Genomic DNA, 6,027 nt, shown 5'->3' on the forward strand with positions numbered 1-6,027 from the left:
AGTCGATATTCTCAAGTTGAGCCCTTGTTTTTTCGAGCAGATGGTCGACGATGTCTTCTGGTTTTCCCATCCTTTGGGGAACCTGTGCCTTCTTGTATGTCCTTTGGACCAGCATTATTATAAGTGTCCTGAGCTGTGGATCACCTTCACTAATGTTTGTCTCTGAAGTTGAATGCAGCAGCAGCAGTGTTTCTTCCAGTGGATGATTTGCCATCACAGCATGTATCACATCTTCACTCTGTGGGGCAGCTCTCGTGTTTAGCCACCACTTTGTCAGGTCCAGGCAACACTCCACCTTGGCTCCAATTGCTGCATACAAAGTATCATCCAATAGAACTTCAGATGAACTTTGCATGCTCCTAATCTTTAAGTCTGTGTACAGGAGATCTGTTAGTTCTTTACTGAGTGTTTCTCTTTCCCCACTGAACATTTCCTCCAGTTTTGAAAACACAGACTCTTCATTTGCACCTTTGTTGTTTTCATCAATGTCTCTCAGAACCAGAAACTCAACACTGTCCATGAAGGAACACATTGAGTCCTTGCTTTCTGCTGTGGACGGTTGGATAAGTCGGGCCTTTAGTTGGATCAGTGCATAAAGCATAGATGATTTTAGTAAATACCTTACAAGGAAGGTCTTTAACTTTAACAGCACTCGGTCTTTGCAGACTCGGCTCCTTCTCTTGGTTTTTGGAGTTGGAGCTGCAGAATCTCTGCCTTTCAAACTCTGAGCAATTAGCTTAGCAAGATCATCAGCAACAAACCGAATGTCCAGGGAAGATTCAGCCTGCAGCAATGTTTGCTCAGAGTCCGTCAAATTGAACAAAACCGTTTGTTTGATTTCATTCACATATTTGCCGATTTCAGACTGAAATGCTTGACTTAGTGCAGTTAGTGAGATTCCCGGTGCCACAGATTGGGTTGGTGGCTCATTGTCTTGCTCAGACTCATCACTCTCCACTTCCACTTCCAGGACTATGTTCCCGTCTCGCTTAGTGCAAGGCAGCGGAGTGTTTGCAAACGCTTGGAAAATAATGGAGGCGTAATAAACCATAATATGTAATCTGATAACGGGAGGCTTTCTAGCTATTACAGGCTCCTCAGAGCCCTCACGACTGGAGAGAGCAGAACTGATCGTTTCTGTTACCTCCTTAACAATTAGCATTGTCAGTTCTTCTGAAATGACACACTTTATGTTCATAACTTCAGAAAATGTCTGTGAGATCGAGTTCCTCAGATCACTGCCCAGCACATACTCATCTGACTGTAGTTGTGAGCTCTGAAGACTCTCCACCAAGTCTTTGGAAATGTATGATAAGCAGTCCAGAAGCAGCTCTGCTAGTATAACATATGTGTCTTCATCAAGCTCACCTGATCTTAACAACGTCCACTGCTCTGGCGTCACGTTTGCTATGAAGGATTCGATAAGCGGACGAACCACAGACACTGTAATCTGCTCCGGCGTTGTTGCTGTTCCCTCCATCGGTTCTGAATTAGTCTGAGTTTAATCAATTCTGGGCTTTGCCACGTAGTCCACGAACAGATGGGTCCCACAAAAGTGCAGTGTTGAAATGTAAAATAAAATCAATATGGACACGGCGTGTAAATGCTTGTCACACACTTAAAGATCAAAGGACTGTAAAATGGGACATTATAGGGCATCATAGCAACTGAGTGTTACCTAGCAAACATTATTATCACAGTAAAGTAGCACTGTTATTAGTCCAACTCGCAAATATACAACATACATTTGTACGAATGACTGAGCAATACAACTGGGAGTCGACACACTTCTTTAGAAATGTTCTTTAAATTGTCACCTTTCTGAAGTAAACTGTTTAGCATTGGACTGTGTTAGATTTAGCTGGAATTACACAAGAAACTGCTGAGCTGAGTGCACATTTTAGAGGGGGACTGCTTGTCTGCCTGTTTCGAGGGAGACTTTGAATTGCATTAAATTTCCCCACGCATGCCTTGTTTTCAAATATTATTATATAATATCGAAAGAACAATCGAAGACTTTAGCTGAAAAATGGGTTACAAATGCAAAGAAATGTATTCCTGGAGATGGACTCCAGAGGAGGAGAGACACAGTAACAACATGACACTAATGCAGTTTATGGTCCATGTCACAATGTGGTTAAATCGATGCTGCTTAAAAGTCAATGTAACCCAAACAGTAGCCGTGTTCTTCGCCTGATCCAACAGTCCCAGTACATAACCTGATGTTTATGTGTCAGGAGAAAAAAAAACAAGTTAATAGTCTTAATATGTTTAACAACTCGGTCACAGGCGACCATGACCACACTGAAACCTTTAGAATCGCTGTAACAAGACACGATCAAAGTACTGGGCCAGAAAATATTACGATATCACCATTGCAAAATAATACAAAAGCAGTCTTTTAAATTGGGAAAACATCATAAAATACAAAGTATTCCAGATTCTGTTTAATATACAAAATGATTTAATGTCTGTCCTCGCCTCCACTCAGACGGTTTGTAATACTAGAAAGGCCTCAAGTCAGCTAACAAGAGGTGCAGTACGAGAGGACGGCATTGTTCCTCTCTTTGAAAAAGTACTTTCAGTCCGTCTGACCTCATATCATCTGTTTGAAATACGTATAAGAAACTGGCGAATCGATAGTCAGACATGCCAACAAAAGCACGAAGATTATCAGAGTGACTGCTCTGCCACTGCTGTCTCGGCCCCCTTGCTGTTTCAATATATGATCAGACGTTTAAATATTTTTAATTAACTCTTGATGCATTTTAGGCTTTTGGTTGTTTTTATTCTGTGTCTACTCACTGTGTTTGTCACCATATCGTTTTATTTTATCAATTTATTTTTAAGGGGACAATGTTATCATCTGTCCAGGGACTGCAGATGAAAAATAGCCTTTTGGCTAAATGCTGATTAACGTACACTGACCCTGTCCAAAAAAAAAAAAAAAAACGCAATACAAATGTAAGTAAAGAAACGCGTCTCCTGATGCTGCCCTCTACCGGCTCAAACAGGTGTGTGCTCCTATGTTATTTCCAATGAACAAAAATCTCTGCAGATATGATTGTGCAAACTCCCTTGATCTTTTCCTGTGGTTGCAAATGTGTGTCTCTTTGTTGCATTTCCTTTTGTGACATGCACGATTTACACCAAGATACACACACAGTACAAAGTCAGTTTTCATTCAGAAAGACACAGGACATCAGACAGACAGGCAACAATTTAAATGCATCACATTTCTGCTGAAACGTTAGCATGGTGCTGCACTAGGCCCCTGTTGGTCCAGCGTGATGCTGCGCAACCTGCACAAAAGCAGCGCCGTCGCTTTATAACGTGTTTGCATCCTGCAGAGTCTGGAACGCAAATGGGTCTTGCAACTCACTTTACATAATATAGCAACAAAACATGAAACGGGAACATGTAAGTGATGAGGTAGTGTGGACAGAGTGCGTGTGTGTGCGTGTGTGTGTGCGTGCACTCTTGGGCTTTAACAGTGAAAAGAGGGAGTCCGGACCCATTGCAGGAAGGGCTGGGAGTATTTTACCACACCCTGAATGTTCTTAGCACAGTAACGTGTTGTAACAATGGCTCATGCTGTAAAATATTGATGCTTGTGACGTCATCAGTTAGCAGCTTTACTGTAAATGAACACTTGACTGTGTGCAGTGTAACTCTTCATGAAAGTCTTCATTTGAGAAATAGGGGACGACCTTGATCAAGCTTTTTTTTAAAGAACATTGCGCAAACGTTATTATCTGAAGCTTCAGCAGTGTACAACAACAGCTTGAACAGTGTCTGCATCAATACTTTAAACAATAGCAAACAAGAAAATAATTAAAATCTTTTATTTTAAATTGACCATAACTTCTATGAAACCATGACAAAAGTTGTGTGTGACATGACAGTTCCAGTTTAGGACAGAGACCAGGGGAGCGGCTTTCAAATGAGTGTCAAAGTTCACTTAACTTTACGACTTTTAACACTTCAGACTTCGTTTTTCTGTCTGACGACAGATGTGACGGCTTTACCGATGTTGGAGAAGAAGCATAGAGAAGAAGCTGGACCACGTGCTCTGCTGTTCTGGTGGGTGTGTCAGGTGTTTCAACAATGATACCAGGGATTCTTCAATCTGTGGATCCCTTAAATGCATCAACAACAGTAACCTTGATGGACATCCGGTTTTCTTATGCAGTTGCTTGAAAATGGCTTTGCTGAGTTGTTTAATTTGTTTTTTACTCATAGCAAAGTTGATATCTTCAAGTCGAGCCCTTGTTTTCTCCAGCAGATGGTCGACGATGTCTTCTGGTTTTCCCATCCTGTGGGGAACCTTTGCCTTCTTGTATGTCCTTTGGACCAGCATTATTATGAGTGTCCTGAGCTGTGTTTCACTATCGCCTGCCTCCGAGGTTGAATGCAGCAGCAGCAGCGTTTCTGCCAGTGGATGATTTGCCATCGCAGAGTTGATCGTTTCTGTTATCTCCTTAACAATCAGTGTTGCCAGTTCTGAGCTCACACACTCTGTGTTTATAACTTCAGAAAATGTCTGTGAGATCGAGTTCCTCAGATCACTGCCCAGCACATACTCGTCTGACTGTAGTTGTGAGCTCTGAAGACTCTTCACCAAGTCTTTGGAAATGTATGATAAGAAGTCCAGAAGCAGCTCGACTAGTATCGCACAAGTGTCTTCATCACGTTCAGCTGATCTTAAAAACGTCCACTGCTCTGGCGTCACGTTTGCCACGAAGGATTTAATGAGGGAACGAACAACAGACACTGTAATCTGCTTCGCCGGCGTTGTTGCTGTTCCCTCCATCGGTGATTGAAGTAGTCTGAGTTTAATCAATTCTGGGCTTTGCCACGTAGTCCACGAACAGATGGGTCCCACAAAAGTGCAGTGTTGAAATGTAAAAGAAAATCAATATGGACGCATGTAAATGCTTGCCACACACTTAAAGATCAAAAGAATGTGACATCATAGGGGACCATAGCGCCTGAGTGTTACCTAGCAATTGTTACCATGCAGGTTGGCGACAGCAGAGAAAGGTTTGTAGTCCAAACAGCATTTAATGGCAGTTTCTCCACAATTAAATAATTCTTTAAAAATGACAAAGATTAATATATTTAATATATTTGATACTTTACCTCAAACAGTAAAATAATTTGATTAGATAAGAAAGAAATTAGTTTTTTTCTTGGAGACTTGAAAGATTAGATGTTCATAAAATTGTTTCATAGAAACTAGAATTTGAAGTGATGGAATTGAAATGCTACAGTACTGATCGTCCTGCATTTATTTAAATCAATCAGAAAAACAGCCGGCGTGAGGTTCCGGGTGGAACTGGGTGTGTGGTGTGAGCTTCAAAGCAGCAGAACGGGAAGGACAGAGGACATTCGCGTGAGGACAACAATGTCCAAATTTTGAACAGAGAAGACAAACTGTCGAGAGAGAAGTACACGAAGACGTCACTCAACCTTCAAATGAGCCTTGGAATGTTTGATACTTCATCCCAGATCCATAAACGGGGCCATGCACTGTCGACAGGGTCATGTGATCTGTATTCAGTTATTTTATTGTACATTTTTCCACAAAGCTCTGCACAGAGGGAACCTTCACATTTTGCCGCCTTGTGAATCTTTCGGACACTAGCCTGATTATGTGAAAGGAAGCCCAAACCTTCCTGGAGCTCGGGGTCTGAAATGTCTATTGCATCATTAGGTTACTGTTACACTGGACATGTGCTAAAAACAAGTTAATACAGATACTTTTATTTGCATTTTTAATTGAATTTAATTGTAATTTAAAGCCTTCAAAATGTCTCTATAAGACAACAAATTTAGTGTTGTGTCATTTCTCACATAAATTGTGAAACTAGTGAAACATTCAGTCTTTAATTCCTTTAATTAATAGTTTTATTATTATTATTATTATTATTTTTATTATTATGAGACAGGAACTATCCTCTGTGTGTGTGTTTACAGGCAAGGACAGCAGTTTATTTTTATTTATTTTAGAATCTTTCACAGAGA

Source organism: Channa argus, chromosome 1, assembly GCF_033026475.1.
Source record: "Channa argus isolate prfri chromosome 1, Channa argus male v1.0, whole genome shotgun sequence".
NCBI lineage: Eukaryota > Metazoa > Chordata > Actinopteri > Anabantiformes > Channidae > Channa > Channa argus.